Source organism: Blennius ocellaris (genome assembly GCF_963422515.1).
Source record: "Blennius ocellaris genome assembly, chromosome: 8".
Taxonomy (NCBI): Eukaryota; Metazoa; Chordata; class Actinopteri; order Blenniiformes; family Blenniidae; genus Blennius; species Blennius ocellaris.
In genome coordinates this window covers 26,167,516-26,186,493 of record NC_137657.1, presented here as the reverse complement: position 1 = coordinate 26,186,493, position 18,978 = coordinate 26,167,516, and the positions used below count along the sequence as shown (strand labels likewise).

The following is an 18,978-nucleotide window of genomic DNA, read 5'->3' as shown; positions in this document are numbered from 1 at the left end:
CCGCTTGGCCCTGTCTATCAGAAACAGAGCCCTGCTGTCAGCCTGTGTGTGTGAGTGAAAGAAAGATGAGGAGATGAAGTTGTGAAGCCCCCTCCCTCCCTTCCTCCCTCCCTCCCTTCCTCCCTCCCTCCACCACCACCACAACCATCAGCACCCCCCCCCCCCCCGCCCTGACAAGCCAAAATGAGACGTTAAACACCTCTCAATCTGTCAGCCGGGCCGCTAAAATAGAAACAGACCCGCTTTTTCATTACTCCGCAACCAAATTGATACTTTTGACAACATGCGGTATTAGATATGACAAGTGGCTTCAGATATGGGAGTAAGCAGCCCGACCAGATGCCTCTCCGTCGCTCAGACGCTATCAAGTAAATTCCTACTGTCAGCTGTTCATCTGGATTAGATGGAAACAAATCCTCATATCCTCAACTGCATCAAGGCCCCCCCTGTTTTTTTTTTGTTTTTTTTTTTCTTTCTTTTTTTGTTATTGTAACCTTTATTTATCCGAGAACTGCTGACAGAGCTGAGTCACATTATACTGCACACTCACGGTTCACATGGCTGCTGCAACCGCAAGTCTGCTGCTGCTGCTGCTGCCGGTCGCCACCTGAACCCGCGACCTCTGGCACCCGGCGTCCGATCACTTCAAGTCCACTAGAGAGGGACAAATGAAAGAATTAGACAACAAACAAGGCGGGGACGGATACCCAGCCCTCATTCTTATCCTTGTAAATTAAACACGTCTTTTTCCCGACTCGGCAAAACAAATGGAAGATTGAAGGTGTGATACACAACTTTTATGAAGTAATATGTGTAAATAGAAGCACATCTGTGTTTTCATGTCCTCACATTATCGGTTAATGTCAACCGCATTTGAATAAAGGTTAAAGGTCAATACCTTTTCATCGCACACTATCCGTTTTGTCTGTTAGTCAGCTAATTAGTTTAGTAAGTCTACGTTAAAGAAAGTCCCCCCTGGAATATTCTATTCTATTCTAATCTATTTTGCTGTTTGGAACAAATCTCATGCCACTGGAAATGACATATTAGAAACAGAATTTGAATAATTTTGTAGCAGAATCTGATATCAAATTGAATCAAATCAGTAAATGTGAAACTTTGAATCTGAAATGAATATTCGGTAAAACTTGCATTTAATCTTCACAGAGAAAAATAGTTCAAAATCTGATTTAAAAAATGCAATTATGGTAAGAATTCCGTTTTCCTTCACGTGGAGGAAGGAAGCGGAGATCACATGCGTTACTTTCTTTGAACATTTAAACGTTGGTAAAGTCAAATGTAGGACTTTTGGAGAGTCTTTTTCCCTTGTAATGTAATATAATATGAGATAATAGTTTATTATTATTACAGTTATATGGTGCTGTCTCAAGCGTTCGTATAGAAAATCTGCTGACATGTAAATATTAAATTGTCGGCCTCACTGTTTTATTTGATCGGGGGGGAAAAATCAAACCTTTGAGGACCTTGATGTCAACATGATCCACCTGAGATTGAGTTTCAGACACTGAATATAAGTAATGTGCAGTTTCATATCATGTTATTTAAATTTATGTGTGACTTTCAGTTTCTTACGTATCGCTGTTTGTTGCTTTATGTTTGAGAAGAGGACCAGAGAGGATTTTGACGTCAAGTCAAAGTTACTGTCAATACTTCAACGTGTACGAGAATATTGAAACTAAAATACCAAACACTGATAACAGTAAATGTAAAAAAAAAAAAAAATACATTAAGAGATGCTTTAGATCACAAAGGATGCAGGTTGTTGTAGGTAAAATAGAATTTAACTCTGAAAAGTAGAATTATTCATGATTAATAATGATCCAAAGACACTTCCTTCCCACTTTGAGCCAACTGTCAAGTAGCATTTGACCGTAATCCAGTTCTTCTCAGCTGAAGAGACAGTTTGACTCTGTGTTAATGGGTTTAGTGCTTTAAAATTGTAGTAATTCTAAAATTTATTTAGCTCGTTTTGGAAGGAACGTTGTTAAAGAACTGTGAAGGAGAGGCTTGGAGTTACTTCCCATTAGATATAAAACTAATCTATTGAAGTCAATGATTTAATGTGTGATGTTTTTAGCCAAAATATGATGAAATATTAATTCAATTTTATTGATATATTTCAGTCATATGGCACCGATAACAACATAATTGTCCAATTTAAAGGTTTATAGCCTTCTTCAACTTCTACAATACCGTCACTTTATGTTCTCACACAAAAATGGGAAACTAAATGATTAGTAAGTAATTACTTTATTTTGAAGGATCCTGGTAACACAATAAAACAAGTAGGTTTGCAGATGAGCTGTTATAACCTGAACAATTGATCGGTAGCTCTGAAAATTAATTCCAATGATGTTAACACACACACACACACACACACACACACACACACACACACACACACACCAGATTGTAGCTCATTTAATTAAAAAGAATAAAAAAAAAACAGTTTTAGCGAAAAACTTTGTAAAAAACCTCCAAATATAAAAAAAAAACAGTTTTAGCGAAAAACTTTGTAAAAAACCTCCAAATTTAGTTGAAAAGCATTTTGCACTTTTTTAAATAACAAGGACGACTCCTGCATTTAATTGACCGGCCAATTAAAAAAAATCTGCATTTATTCCTGCATGACTTTTTTTTTTTTTTTTTTTGTTCATGCTCATTGCCTTTTTTCCTCTGAATGCGTCAACAAAGCCAAGGTCACAGAAAACACACACACACACACACACACACACACACACACACACACACACACACACACACACACACACACACACACACACACACGCAGAAGGGAAACCTGTTCAGCCTGCATCATCAATATAAAGTTCTAGAAGTTATATAAGTGTTGTTTCTGTTTATGCACAGAGTCCAAACCTCCATGACAGCGTCAGTCTTTTATCTGGAGTTCTCTCTCGCCGGTCGTCTTATTGCATTCCTTCACACACATTAAAATAAGTGCAGACACAGACATGTGCGCGCGCACACGTGCACACACACACACACACACACACACTGGCAGTACGCGCAGCGAGAGGGAGGACAGCCACAAGGTTTGTTCTATTTAAACCTGTAAAACACGGCGTCATCATTTTTCTGACAGTCCCGCAGACAGAATTTATCTCATCATTAATTAACCATCATATTTCCAACACAGTGCAGCTTAATTAGCACAAGGTCATTGGGGAGGGCTTATTAAGTGGAACAAATTTGGGCGAGTGGAAGACGGAGAGGAGGCAGAGGACGGAGGGCGGGGGGGAGAGAGGGGAGATGAGAGAGAGCGATGGGATGACGGAGGGAGAGAGAGAGAGAGAGAGAGAGAAATGGAAAGAAAGTGGAGGAAGAGAGGAAGCATGTGTGTGTGTGTGTGTGTGTGTGTGTGGTTTTGGTCCGACTCGACAGTGCTGCCTTAGTGATTGATAACTGCACTGGTTTTGAAAGCCCAGACCTGCAGACTGGGACGGGAGGGGGGGGGGGGGGGGGGGGAGAGAGAGAGAGAGAGAGATGGGGCGTTGTTGGGGGGGGGTGGTCTGAACCGGCAACTGGGGACCAGTCAGGGAGGGGGCGAGCGGGTTGAGAGGCAATGGGGGTTGCTGGGGGGGGGAGGGAGGGGGTTAGCCAATTGCTAACATATGCTGGCTGGCAGGCGGTGGAGAGATGGATTGCAGTGGGACAGTGTCAGAGAAGCAGTTTCATCACCATCTCCACGGCCCCTGTTCACCAGGTATTTTTAGCACACTGGGGAGATCTGTTAGTCAAAGGAAGAGAAGAAGAGGAGGAGGAGGAGGAGCAGGAGGAGGCAGAGACTTGACTAGCCGTACTGTAGGTTACACCGGGCTCCACTTAGCCAAATCCGTCTGGGAGCTCAAAGTTATTTTTGGGGGCGGCGGGTGTCTGTGAGGCGGGCGGATATGGATTCCGGTTTCGTCAATCGCCCCGACCTTGTCTTAAAGACGTCACGCAGGTATACTTGAGCCGAGGCGGGATTTTTGTTCTTCAAGCGTGTCTCACGCGTTAATACGCGCTCCCTCACGGTAATCATGAATAAACATATAGAAGGTAAGCGCAGGGAGAAGAGAGGAAGCCCAGGAGGCCCGAGGGGCGTCTCCTTCAGGCTTCATGCAAATGTACGCACTTTCTAATGTATGTTGTGGTGAAGTGACAAAACCAAACTCCAGGAGGGAATAGGAGGAGTGATAAAGAGAGCATTTAACTTTGTCCTCGCTGGAAAATAAAAACAAAACAAGAACAGCATATATTATTAAAGTGTTTTGTTTGTGACAATGTGTATTACCAAAAAGGATGAATCAGGGTTTTACCGTGGTTTCAGGTACAAAAGTCTATAGTCATAAACACTTTTCATCCAAGGCGTTCAAGGACAGCTCGGAGAATTGGAAAACTTCTTGAGAACTTCAAGGCTCGTGTCATAAATTGACGAGTCGTGGCTTTCGTCAACAAGATTTGGGAATTATAAGACTTTTGGCTCAATTTAGAAATGTTTTTTACTGCCCATCAAACACATTTTAGTTCATATTTACTGTTTGTTTCGTGATCTGGCTAAATTGAAGCTTCTTTTGGGCCGTTTTCGGTCCCCGAGCCTTCATTATGACACCTCTGATCTCAAGTCATTATTGGAATTTGATTTATTCAGTTAAGTTTGGCATGTATGTCAAAATGATGTAAGCACTTTTGCACCTAGAAAATAAGTCCAAAACACATGGTTTGAGAAAAGTTAGAAAACGTTAACATAAATCTATTTCATGGATACCCACCCCAACAAACTGAGTGTTTGATCCAGACATACTGATTTTTCATATTTTATCCCATTGAAAATATATCTGTTAATATTCCACAGTTTTTTTTAATTGAATATTGTTGGTCTGAGACATTATTCTATCACTATTATATTTACAATGAGCACTATTGGTAACTTTGGGACGACAAATTTGTTGCTTTGTTTGTTACTCGAGGTTTTTCTGTCAACAAAGACATTTATAATAAGTTTATCCTCAATATAGATACCTGTGTGTGTATAAGGCCATTTTTCTTCTGGTGACATTATTTTAGGCTATAAAAGGTTAATTTCAGGTTTAAATTATGTTTTTAGTAAAATAACACACTTTACATGAACGAGAACAGTCAGTGTGAAACTAAATACAATGGCAATACATTTACATTTACATTTCTCAGTCTTGTTTCTTTAGCTGGTGCGATATTTCTCTATAAAACATATTAGAATGAAAGAGGTTGACATTATGGAGGACAAATATGAAGATGTGACCATTTGATCTCATATTAAATTTAACCTAAGCTTCAGAGTATGTTGCTTATATAAGGTTTTTACATTATTATTTAATGCACATGCTATATATTAACTTATTTTATGCATTTGCACAAATTTTCTCTCAATATAAACTTGATCTACACTTTCCTCATTCTGATCCATTGTAGTGTGAGTTACATTCTTTGGACAGAAGCACTCTCCAGAGGCACATGTCACATTTTGAAAGTGGTAAAGTTTTTACACGGTGTATTTATGTTTTTATATTCAGATTAATCAATGTTTTTTTTATGAAAAGTCCATATTTATTGTCATCATTTTAGTGTCATTATTATCAGTGGAAATAAGAGTATGTATTACAAAGCTGTAGAACTCATTATCTACATAAGTACCAATAATACTGCAGTAAAGCATGTGGGTACCTTGAATGACATGTTGCATTTCGAACACTGCATTGTGGTTCCGTGCAAATGGGCAAAAAATTACTACGTTTTTGACGTTAAAACAAAACTGGTCCACTTTCTAATAGAGCTGAAGCGATGCTGAAGTCAGAGTCGTGCCTAAAATAAGAATAAATCATCAGTAGTAGCCAAATGCAGCACTTCCCTTTGGCCATAAACCTGCAGATGGTCTTTTAACGTGACGTAACCACACAGAGGGAAGGAGGGACAGCCGCGTTCAACTCAACGTGATTGTTTTCATACGAGTTTTGTAATCAGGTCACAGCGTCCAGTTGCTCCTCTCACTAGCGGCCGTAGCGTCGCCACTCAGGTCCGGCTTCACGTAAAAGGTCTAATATTAGCCTCTCGTATTGTTGTAGCCCCCAGCGGGGGGGGGGGGGGACAGGCAGATGAGTCGGAGGGGAGGAAGGGTTTGATGGCAGACTCCAACTCTGACAGGTTTTGGGGTGAGAGAAAGAGAGAGAGGAAGAGGAAGGGCGAGCGAGATCCAGCTGAACTGCTATAAAGTGACACAACTAGGTCTCCGTCTCAGTCACACCACCACCCCTCACTGCAGGCACCGAGTGGAGACGAGGGGCTTTTTGTCCTTTTATCTGCCTGCGTGGTTGTGTGTGTGTGTGTGTGTGTGTGTGTGTGTGTGTATGCATACATACATATGTACCTTCCCCCCCAAAAAAAAAGGTTTTTATCGTAACGTTTTGCGTCACGGCTCTAAATCACAATAAGAAGTTGCTTCGTTTACTATCACCCACTTGTAATGTCACACCGTGTGGAATTATCTCCTATTCCTCAGTGCATTTTCATCTGAATGCGTACTCTCTTTTATTCCATTAATGGATGTGGGGTGTGAGCCAGAATAGTTGGGGGAGGGGAAAAAAATAAAATAAAATGGAAATACTGCAAAGTCTCCAGAATCGGTAAAAACGTCCACGCCGGTTTGGTTTTATTGAATTTGATTGAGTGTTGCACATCAAAACTGCTAAAGTCACGGGAGGACAATAGAGTCGTCCTGATTATAAAACGGAGGATGTAATACAGAGAGGTTACAGTCGTCCTGTCTTCAGAATAAGGGCCCCCCCAGGAGCCAAACGTCACATTTGAAGTCCATAATGAATAAAGAGTGTCTTTTTAGAACAACCTCAATACTTCATATGTGTGAAGAAGTGACATTTGTTATTGTGAGATGAACTATTTTTTTTTCTTAACCACAGACTTTGATTAACATCAAAAATTGTCATAATTTAGCATCAGGTAGTCAAACATCCTAAATTTAGTCTTTATTATACCCCGGTGGAAATGATCTAACATTGGTCTGTTGCAGTGGGATCAGCTTCAGCACACTGAGACCCCAAGATGGATAAACTCTTGTCAGAGAAGGATGAATGTTTAAACCTGGAGGATCAGATATTTTAAAATGGCTCGGAGCATTTAGAAATAAGGTCACATCCACACGACGAATAAAACGATCTTTGAAAAATTCTGTCCACACGTCACTATGAACACGACTCAACACGAGGCTTCAGGGCACGTAGTGCACATGCCAGGCCTTTAGGGGTCGCTGTGACTCACCAAACACACCAAAAAACGCAGAAGACGACAGACCACATAGAAATTTAGAAGTAGATTCCTGTTCATAAACCTGTATATAACTCCAGTTCTAGGGGCCGCACTCCTTCCTGCTGCTAGCGTCAGTAGCTTCTTCAGCTCCACCGGAACTTGTCGTCCCTGATTGTTGTGGTTATTTGATGACATCACAGAGGGGATGGGCAAGGGGAGAGGGAGGGGGCGATGTCATCTTTGGTCCCCAAATGATCGTCTTTGCCGACTTTGCCGTCCACGCCTTTTGGGGTTGAACGGCACGAGCCGGGGTTTTAAAATGTCCCCACCTCTGGGACCCGTGTTGAAAAAAACCTGTTTCCATGCTTCTAAAACTGCCTCATGTGGACGACAGGCCAAGAGCAGCTCCTTTAGGTGAACCGGTTTCATGGCCCCGACGTCTAAATCTAAATCGCGGGTGTCAAACGTAAGGCACGAGGCTCCGATTGGGCCAAACCACCAACAGATTATTATAAACTTCCACAGAAAGCAATGTTTTTTGTGGGTGGGTGTGTAAAAACAAACACCAAACAGTATTTTGCACCATTAAATTGGGCTTATTTATTGACATTGCAAACAATTTTTAGCTTGTAATTATTCAGATTGGGGAAAACTACACAGATTTTCATCACGTAAACTCTGCTCCACAAGAAAGATGCATTTTAAAGTATAAATGTAACGTTTGTAGTTATTGTGGCACCTTTTTATATCTTAAAACTGGTTTGTTTAAAAAAAAAAAAAGAAGTATGTAAGTAAAAAGGATGGTCTTTACATACTTGTTCAGAATATTTTCAGTGTTCTTTAATACAATGTAAAATTATTCAAACATGAAGGCAGATCTTTTTTCCCCCGTAGTTTAGGTTTCCCAAAATTAGATGAGAGTATATAGTGTATAGATTCAACTATAACATATTGCATGTATGTGTAATTTATGACAATTTATTAGTTATACCCTTATATTGAATTACATGTAACTGTTTCTACCAGTAGCTTGAAAAGAATTAAAAAAAAAAAACTCATCCTAATGAGAAAATAGTCAGAAATCAAGTTGGTGAGTAAAGTAAAAAGAAAATAAATGTAAAAGAAAATGTCCAAAAAGTAACCACAGAAAAACTTGCAATAACTTTGGCTAAATTTGAATCAATATTCTTGTTCTTCTTTTTTTAAGCTTTGTAGTTGCTCATTAATACATAAAATAATAAGTAAAAGTAAACGTCAGTCCCTGTTTTCTGAACGTCTCTTGTTACAATGATAATATTTGGTGATTTTTTGCTGTTGTTAAATCTAACTTTCATATCATTTGATATGTAGGTCAAACGCCTCTCAATTTGTGAGGCGCCCTGCGGCTAAACCAACAGTCCTGCAAACAAAAGTGGGCGGGGCCTGAGCGCGTGACTGACAGCGGCAACCTTGACTCAATTGCTGGTAATTAGTTCTTTAAAAGCAGGGGCGCCAAACGACAACTGACCCGTCTCGCGCAGCTGTTTTCATAGGTAATTGTTAAAACGCCTGCCATTTTCACGCCTGTAATAATAAACTCCTCCGACTAATACACTCATCGCTCTGGAAACGGGAGCGCTGACGACTGAAAAGAAAGATCTGTTTGTTTTTAGGCAGGCTTGGGGAGGGGGTGTAAGGTCCACAGTTGCTTTTAGTGCTTTGGGAGAATTTCTAAGCGTAAGTGCAGTTCCTGTATTTTTTTTTTTTTTTCATTTTCTCTCTCACTCCTTACAGTATTTCTGAGCCAAGTGAGCGGGCGCTAAAAAAATCCCTTTCGAGGAAAGCAAACCAGGTGAAAAGGCACGAACGCGGAGCCAGAAATAACGAGCATGATGCATGCAGCGCAGGTGTGATGACTCACAAAACCACGGCGGGGATATTCAGAGCATCCGTTATTACGTGACTGCTGTGGGAAGTGCTCCGAACAGGAGAGGCCTTCATTTTTGGGTTTGAAGCGAGATGGAGTTTTTGCATTTTTTTGAAAAAGTTTGGCATGGAAAATAAACCCAATGATCACACAGCCTGTTTTTTTTTTTTTAATACTTGCATATTTGTTTTGCTTACGGTAAATGACAATTACACTGTACATGTAAATAGCACATGGTACCTTGGTGAAGGGATTAATATGACGTCATTGTTTTAGCAGAATCATATCGTGACCCTGGTGTCGAGTAAAAATAGGACATTGATTAATGAAGAAAGAATGATGAGCTCTTATTGCTTTGCTGTGCGCGGTGCTGCAGGAATATCAAACTTGGGCCCCATTTAGACGACAGCATTTTCAAGTGGAAATAGGATAGAATGGTATAGAAATACTTGATTAATCCCAGAGAAATTCCGTGACCGACGGACGTAGCTGCCACATGCAAGGCCCCTGTCCACCTCTTATCCATCCACTGGGAGCAGTTTGGGGTGAAGGGACCCTGGGGAATTGAACCTGTCACCTTACCACCGAGCCTCCCCTCGACCAATCTCCGCACCCAAAAAAGTTTGGGCACCGTCTCCATGGAGACAGCGGAAACACTGCGACAGAGCATGCACACGGCGACCATATGAATAGTTCTCCTGCATATAAGTGAGCAGATGAACGATAACGGAATGTTTCCCTCCAGAGTGTCATGACTCCCAGTCCATTGTTTTATTTATTTATTTATTTGTTCATGTTATTTCATGCCATTTCACAATATATACATATATATATAATAATTTGTCATCCATACATAAACAAAGAGGAACAGAGAGAAGATTAATCTTGTGTTATCTGTTCCTATTAGCACTTTTTAACAAAATCAAATCAATTGGATTCCCCATTTTTTTTTTTCAATTATTTTCATAGTCTCTCAAAATTTTCTGTTTGTACATTTTCTTAAATTTGTAAACATTTAAACAGCATTTAAATTCCACACTTAAAGAGTTCCACATTTTTACTCCATAAACAGACGGACATTTCTGTTTCCAACGATGTCCGTGCAAACATTGTTCTGGAAATTATGTTTTCTCCTCTGGCAAACGGTTTGTGCAACAAAATTATTTTGAACATCGCTTGGCAATTTTTTTCGTTTTGCTTTCCACATAATAATCAACATTTTTAAGTCGACATCGTCACCCAGAATAGCAGTCTAACGTGGTTGTTTGTCGTTCAAATGTCCATCGTGAATGTTCAGAGCGTATCTTACATTTTACATACAAATCCGAATTGGTATATTGCATGTAACGTTTTGCTTCTTCAATGAATCTATTTAAAGCTATTTCTTACCCTCAACTCAAACTTGAGGTGTTTCAAACCGTATTTTGGGTCACGTGACCACATCAGCACAGTGATGCGCTGCCCGTGTGCGTTCACACGACGGCGCTGATGCACACGCCGCCGCCACGGTGCCGGTCGCGCTCGCCACCGTGCCAGGGCCCGGGCCCGGGCACGGCCGAGTGGGCATCTGGCTCCGCTGCGCCGGGCTCTGGGCCCGCTGCCGCGTCCCAGCATGCCGTGCAGCGCGGCCATATTGCCCCGGCACAGAAGGGGCCGATAACCGACCAGGCTGGACGGGGGGAAGCGGGGGCGGAAGAGCCCTGCCTGGAGCCAGCGTGGTGGCAATATGGAGCACACGGAGCAGGAAGGGGTCAAGTCTCACACACAGAAAAAACCCCCACCAGCCTGTGTGTGTGTGTGTGTGTTGGTGTGAGAGGGGGGGGTAAAAGAAGAGTTATCAGTGTGATAGGGAGATAAAAAGTAGATAAAGACAACCCCTAATTCATTAGAATAAATCCTTTCCCTTAATTATTGATAATGAATCTGCTCTTTAATCTTTCTCTTTCTTCTTCCTCTTATCTGCCCGTGTCAGCACTTTGTCTCTCTGGCTTGGCGTTGGGTGGTAAGGCCTAGTTTTCAGCCACCCAAGGGCAGCAGTCAATAACATCCTGTGCCGCTACGTTACAGTAAGCGGCGACGTGAGCGGGCTAAATATCCACTTGAAAGAATATTTAAATCCCTTCAGAAAGTGCGATTCTTGTTTCATAACAAGAAACTGGAGGCTGAAGCAGAATACCAACATAAAAGCTGACCAGCGGGAAAAAAAAAAAAAAAAAACCCCAGCACTTGTTATTGCACAGGACAAGTAAGTGGAGTATAGATTTAGTAAAAGAAAAAAAAGGAAAAGAAAAGAAAAACGGATCTCCCAGAGGTCCGCACAGCCCACCCTGAGCCGGCGGAGGCCTGCCAAGCCCTCTTTGACGACCCTCGCTTCACCTTTTTGTGTTCGCTGGCTGCTTGTTTGAACCGGAGCCAGCGGACAGCGCCTCCCCTGTTTACCCTACTCAATATTTCATGGCGAGTGAACACCCGCAGAATGAGGGATCGCGTTAATATTGCTGTTAAAATTAAGCGATAATTAAAATTTGTTAGTTTAAAAGCCATCGCAGTCTATAAAAGTTTGATTACTGGAAAATTAGGTGCATTAAGTTTTTATGGGTTGGCCCGTGCTATCGCTTGGGAGCCATTTTTATGCACTTGTCATGGGCATATGGTGCAAGATTGTGTGTGTGTGTGTGTGTGTGTTTGTGGGTTTTCGGGTGTGAGGGAGGCGTACTTCGAAAAGCTGACACAGTGTAATGCTGAAATCTCCCTCTGTGTGGCCATACTAATCATCGGGGCGGACAAAATGCCAATTGTAAATCTGCGTAGAGAGGTCAGAGGTCACACACACCTGAGCTGCTTTACGGTCGTCTCGTTTGGCCGGCGATTTTTTTTTTTACACCCGCATCCGTATTGTCGTGGGACAGGGTGCAGCGGGGGTCCCGCCGCCTCCCGCCACTAATTACGATGTTAGCTAGCAGCCGACAGCTCGTCGCGGAGTCGGGCGCGACTCGTCAGCGTGACCTTGACTCACCGTATAAATCCGGCCTCTACCGTAACATCACCTCCGGCGGTCCGTCCAAGCTTCCCCCAACTTTCGCTCCTTCCCCCGGAATGATGTCATGAAGTCCAAGTGACATTACTCAAGCCGACAAGATGAGAGAGTGCGCCCGGCTCACCTTCGTATTCATTTCACATCCCGTGGCACGAAACCAGGCGCTCGTACGTACGGCGCCGCGACCGCGCGGCTAACTGTTGACAGCGGTTGGACATTATGCACCGCGGGACGGTGGAGGGAAAAAAAAAAAAAACTGGGCTGCTGCCAGACGCTTTTTCTTCTCTATTGAAACATCAGACTGTCATGGCAGAAATGGATGTTGCCAGGCATCACTAATGAACCAATTAATCAATGAATTAGCTGAGCAGCGATTAAATTAATGCGCGCTGGACGGGCAAGCGGCAGTCGTGGATATATCCTGGGGAAGGTGATTAACGCGCACACGGAATAGGCAGCGATCAACAAGGCCGCCATTAACTTGGACAACTTCCTGAACTTTTCTCTTTTCTGCTAAATATGGAACAGCTTAATTCATTTCCCCTCGCGTGGATGACAGAAGTATGATCATATTTTCCTGAACAATCAGGCTGTCGATCTGTTTGCTGAAAAGATTGTCCTTTGTATCTAAATATTGCCATTTGTTAGGTTTTTTTTTTTTTTCTTTGTCGCAGTATTTTAAATCCACCAAAGCCAAAAGGACGCTTGTACTTGTTGCAGATGGAATAATACTAAAGTCTCTCAGCTCGTGTTAGAAGCGCCTGACGTTGTTCTTAGCATGACATGATTAGAGACAAAAACCTGTAAAAGAATTGCAAATAAACCTGAACGGATTTCTGTTTGCCCTTAAAGAATCCTCTCAACTCACTCATGTGAACATCCCTGTTGCAATTTAGTCCATAAAGGAAAAGGTTGTTTTTGCATCTGCTAATACAGGGGTGTCAGGTGTCAAATATAAGGCCCGTGGGCCAGAATAGGCCCGCAAGAGGCTCTGATATGAATCGTCAACCCACCAAATTGTACTTGGATTTTTTTTGGGACATTTCACTACATTTTGCACCAAGATGGGATTTATGTGGAGATAGTAGTCATTGATGCTAATAATATGGTATAATATGATATGATAATAATATTCCTTTCAAATGACATTAGCGCTTTTTGAATTCTGCTCCTGAGCCTGCAACTTTTTCTTTTTAAAAACAACCATGAATGAAGTTCATGGCAGCTGTCATTGTTGTCATTTACTTCACTTTCACCCTCATGGCTATCATAAACCTGGAGAATTTAGTTTGCAGGGGCAATGACAAAAAAAATCCTATTTTCATAGACTATAGAATCATATTTTGACCAGCAGGCTGGCATGACAAATAACATTTATAACACACGAACAGAATCACTTCCTGAAAAGGGTCGATCAGACTAACCCAGGTCCTAAAATAAGTCAAAAATCAAGCAGCAAGGAAGCACCTGTAGACACGTCACTTCACAAGTGACCCCAATTTTAAGAAAATTCAAGATCGGGTAAAATTAGTTTAAATTATAGGTGTCAGGTGCAAGTTATGTACTGGAATTTTGAATTTACACAAATGAAAGGAAAGCTGTGTGCTTCGATTGAGTAAAATAATTCTGGCATTTTGCACCACAGAGTATCAGCGGAGATGTGAGAATTAGGTATTTAAGACTTGTTCAGGTTTTCTGTAAAGACATTATATTATTGTTCCTGTTGTTTTTACTCAAGGTCAAATTGAGCTCCTGACCGTTAACGCCACTACTTTAACGCCTCCTGACTCTCGTTGTCAGTTTATTTGCAATTTAAGCCCTTGGTCCGAGGTGTTTACCACCACAAGACTGATTTCACTAATGACAAGTGCACAACGGACTCATTCACCACGGTGTAGACTACAGTCCAGCCCTGAGCCGGCGGTCTTCGTGTACGAAGTCTCAGTCAACATGGCACTGTCTGCTGGCGGCTCGAGGCCGTCCATCAGCGCTGCCTTTATCGTCCAGCTATAAAGAAACATAATTAGCTGTGTGGGCCGGTGGCCCAACACATCATCAGAGGTGGGTGAGTCAGTGCATTTGACGGGGGTGAGGAAGGGGGGGGTGGGGGCTCGCCGCCGCCGCCGTCGTCTCCCTTGATTATGTGACATCCTCCGGAAGAAGGCTGCAGTTGTTTCCTCCATTACTTAGAGCGGGGAGGGAAAATAAGAGGCCTTTTCACTATTGAGACTGTCACTCTCAATTTGGGCTAACGGTAAGCATGCACAAGGCCTCCTGGATACCCACCCCACCTGCTCTCGCCCCACTCCCACACACACTGACACCCCCCCCACCCCCCGAGCACCACCACCACACCCTACACCCCCGCCCCCCCCACCCCCGCAGCGGGTCGCCGTGGTGACAGTTTGATTAGATCATCAATCGTGGCCGTTAACAGCGGTTTTCCTGAGCACCTGGACCGGCAGGTCACAGCTGGCTCTGAGCTACCGCTGTCCCCCTGACCCAGCACTGTGTGTGTGTGTGTGTGTGTGTCTGTGTGTGTGTGTGTGTGTGTCTCATGCAGTCCAGTTATGTCGGTGGGGGTCTCCAGTCCAGCTTTTCTGCAGCTCACACGGTTTTTCCCTCCGATGTGCGACGTGAAGCTTGCAGTTCAGATCCACGCTGCCGTTTCACTTTCGGTACAAATGACAAAACGCGTCACCCCCGGGGGGGGCGGGCCATTAGACCCACCTTTGTTTTTTTTGTTTTTTTTACTGAAATGTTTTCCTTTGACCTGGGAGGGCAGAGCATTAATGAATGTTTTAATTCTCCGGTTCGAGAGAGAGCCCGAGCCCCGAGAGGGCGACGGCAGGCGGAATATACAAAATATAAACGCGTGACACGTCGGCGGGAACACGGTGTAATAAAGTCTCCTCGGAGGAAACCAGGGACACATCTGTATCTGTGTTCTCCACGAGATGCCTCTCGGAGTGTATTGTTTTCTACGTTTGCAGATACACAGATACCGGGGTGTAGCAGTTATGGCTGTTCATCTGTAACGCCACACACACACACACACACACACACACTTCCCTACGCCGGCTGCTACGATACAGTGCACTTCACAAACACACACGTACATAAATTCACCTGCTTTTCCCCCCCCTGCGCGTCGTCTTCGGTGGCTGTATCGGGTTTCCGCGTCGTTCTGGTAAAGCAGTTAAATTTATGGGCTAACAATAATGGGACAAAGTGTGTGTCTCATTGTGATTCCTCAGGTATTCCATGATTAAATAAACGTCCCCCGTCTTTTCATAAAGCTTGTTTATGGCAGCGTGGCACCATATGCTGCTGCTTCCACCCCACCCACCCATCTCCTCTCTCTATCTGGCTCTCTTTCTGTTTAATTCTCTCACTTTTTCTTTGTCTTTCTCTCTCTCTCTCTCTCTCGCTCTTTCTCTTTCTCTTTCCGTTTCGCTCCATGCTTCATACGCTGCCCTACGCTGCCTCTACCAGATGCAGGCTCGCCATTATTCTGCGGCGAAGAAGCTAAAGTTGCGAATTAACATGTCGGAGCCATTACGGTGCAATGATGATATCCATCTGCGCCGTTCATAGGTGCTACTTAGTGAATTGTCTACGCTGTATTGGCACGACGGTAATGATACGGTTCTGTTTTATCAATTCCGGAGTCTGTTTGCGTCTCTGCCGTCAAGCAGGCGCTCAGATGTGGCTTATTTATTGCATCTTCTCGAGGGTTGTGTTTGTCTTCGGGTCCTCTCTGAGTGGTTCTGCCCCGTTGGTCAGAGCGGAGTCGAAGGAATTTAGATTTAATTGTGTTCCAATATAAACAGCATATATTGTATAAAATAAAATAAAAAGCCAAAGCAGCAAAAGTTTCCTGGTAATTAATTCTCACAAACTCTGTGTGTGTGTGTGTGTGTCAGGGGATAGAAAAGCCAACCAAGTTCCTACAAAGCAAAGTCAGGAAAAACAATTACTTTCTCCAGCCACAGGACACGGCGGTAAACACGCGTGATCGTTCACCTCATTGTCCCGTCCGGCTCTGCCGGCGGAGGGAACGTCAGACCCGTCAAAGACGGACGGAGTTTGCGTTCTATGGACTTTTGTTGTGATTATTAATGGCCATTTCACATTAACCTCGTCGTTCTAATATACTCCACAATGGCCCAAATCACCTGAGCTACCAGGACGGCGGAGGCCCCCCCCCCTTGTCCAGCCAATGCTAAAGCAGCTACAACTGCCCCCCCACCCCCCACCCTCCCCGTCACCGCCACCACCCAATGACCAAGATTAATGAAACCTCCGCCGTTTTTAATTAGCATGGCCGCAGTCATCAATTACGTCTGCCCCACCCCAAATACAAATATTGTTATATTTTGGGGGTGGTGGTGGGGGGGGGGTTCTTGATTTATTTCATTGTGGTGGCCGAAGGAGTGAGATGAATGGCCTCCCATCATGGTCATTTGCAGAGATGAGGAGGAGAGAAGAGAAAGTGGAGAGGGGCAGGGTGAGGTGGGTGGAGGGGGGGGGTAATAAGATCTCTAGAGAGAGGAGTGTGTACGTGTGGTGGTGGTGTGTGTGTGTGTGTGTGTGGGGGGGGGGGGGGGTCATACATTTACTACTGTAGAGGACGTGGACACGCCTGGTCAGGGTGAGGCCAAGTCCACAAGGAGAGACCAAAGGGGGTCCCCGAGTCCCCCGTGCAGGGATCTGACTCCAACTGTCAGAGGAACTTAATTAGACTTCCCTTGAATCTATGATGCCATGTTGTTGTTTTTGTTGTTTTGTTCCCACTGGAGTCAGTATGAGTAACAGGTAGCTGTGACAAGCAAGACATGACAGTGTAATCTCAATGAACCCCCTTTTATTGGCTTTTTTTTTTTTTAACAAAATATTCACTCCAATAGTTTGTGATCCAGTGTAGCAGCTCTGTCTGCAGTTTTTACATTGACAAATAAAACCATGTTGATTTTGCCCGATGTTGTCGGTTAACTTTCTTTCATGGATGATTGGTTTTACAGGAGTAGTTCTCAGTAGTTTTGTACGTGAGGTGGTGAGTTGTCATTTGAAAGGTGATTTACCACCTAAATGTAAATATCAGTGCTCTTAGACGTAACATTTGGTAAACATTGGTGAGTTTCTCCTTTTTTGCTGTCATTATCGACTTGCCGACCCATTCCTCCACCACCACCACCACCCGAAGTTGTTCTTGGAATTGGAATCCATTGTGGAGGCAGATTGAGTCCAGTGATCTCATTTACACCACATTTCAAATGAAAAGTCATGGTTTTTTTTGTGTTTTCCTAACATGGAAATGTATTGAAAACGATGTCCGTTTACATGGGAGCGGCAGAAAAGGGAAAAAAAACAAAACGAGGTGGCATGCCAGCGAGCGTGCTTTTGGTTCTTTCCGTTCCTGTTGGTTTTTCTCATGTTCACTCAATATGTTCGTTATCCTTTGACTTAGTCACATTAAGAACCTCGCATTAAGAGCCTTAAATAACTTAGGTCTCTGTTGCCAGTTCACTCAGCACATTCACACATCCAAAACATGAATCTGGAGTTCATCATGTGGTTCTAGTGTGGTGACAATGTTCTCCTCTCTGAATTAGAAATACATTAAGCCCATTGTAGGTTTCTAAATGTGTTCCTTAGTTTAGTGTGACTGACCGAACTGATGAAACAGTCTTCCAGACCCAGGATGCCAGACTGGAACCCCCCCCCCATCAGCTGTAGAAGTCATCACATGTGCTCCGTATTGATGTTTCTACTGCATTTGTCAATAGTTTTTATTGGACTGTAACTTTCGTGCCTTCATGATGTCTGATGGTGTGTGTGGGGGAACCGCTCCCGTCTCTGAGGCCCACCTCTGGGTCGTTACTGGATTACAAAGAGAGATAGTCTGAGGAGGAATTAAAGGGTGCCATCTTCCTCCAGACGGTTTTTGATATCATGTTTACAGCCAGTCTGAGAAGGGCGGTAGTGTTGTTTTGTTTTGTTTTTTGCCTCATTACATGGAGGTATGTCCACGGGAAGGAAACCTCAACCAGATAGAGACAGTTTGAGCAAAACCTTCGTCCAGTTCTTTTTTTTTGTAGTTGTTGTGGTCAAATCCATTCTGGTTCAGTTTCTATGTTCTGATCTGATGAACCTGAGCAATGAAGAAAAACAGAACGGTATGGACATAGTTAGCTTTTTTCCTTTTTCCCCTTCAGTTTTTCTTCAAGGGGTTTCGTGCCTCGGCTGGCTCTTCTTCAAGTCGAGACTTGCTTTTCTAATATTAACATTCTTGTATAAATTGAGTTATGAAGAAAAATAAACTGCTCCAAACGACTTATTCAAAAGAAAGGGGAAAATGCTCCAGTCGATCCGTTCCTAAATGATTAGCTGCGCGCCGCTCCTTCTCTGCACTTTCTCACATTTGCTAAAGTCTGACTTGGAGGCGGCGCGGTAATAACAGCGCCGTGCTTTATGATGGCTCGAAGATGTGCGCGGCTTCTTTTTCTGTGGTTTGGGGAGTTGGGAGTGTTTGTGCTGCGGCGAGCCACCCCAGCCATTTTACTCCTGCCGACCACACACACACACACACACACACACAGATTTTATACCCCTACTGCCATGGCCATCGCTTGCCCACTGACTCAAGAGAGAGCGGTGGGAAACATCTTGAATATTTTATGAAGCTCGGGAACCCCACCTCTGTCTTCCCCAC

At 43.4% G+C, this 18,978-nt stretch overlaps 1 protein-coding gene across 1 annotated transcript in view; it reads left to right on the top strand.

Annotated features, from left to right (window-relative positions):
* The window catches only part of znf407 (zinc finger protein 407), a gene marked incomplete at both ends in the record, with an annotated part of 154,079 nt that overhangs the window by 51,077 nt on the left and 84,024 nt on the right, over positions 1–18,978 (top strand). The gene's annotated exons all lie outside the window — the stretch shown is intronic.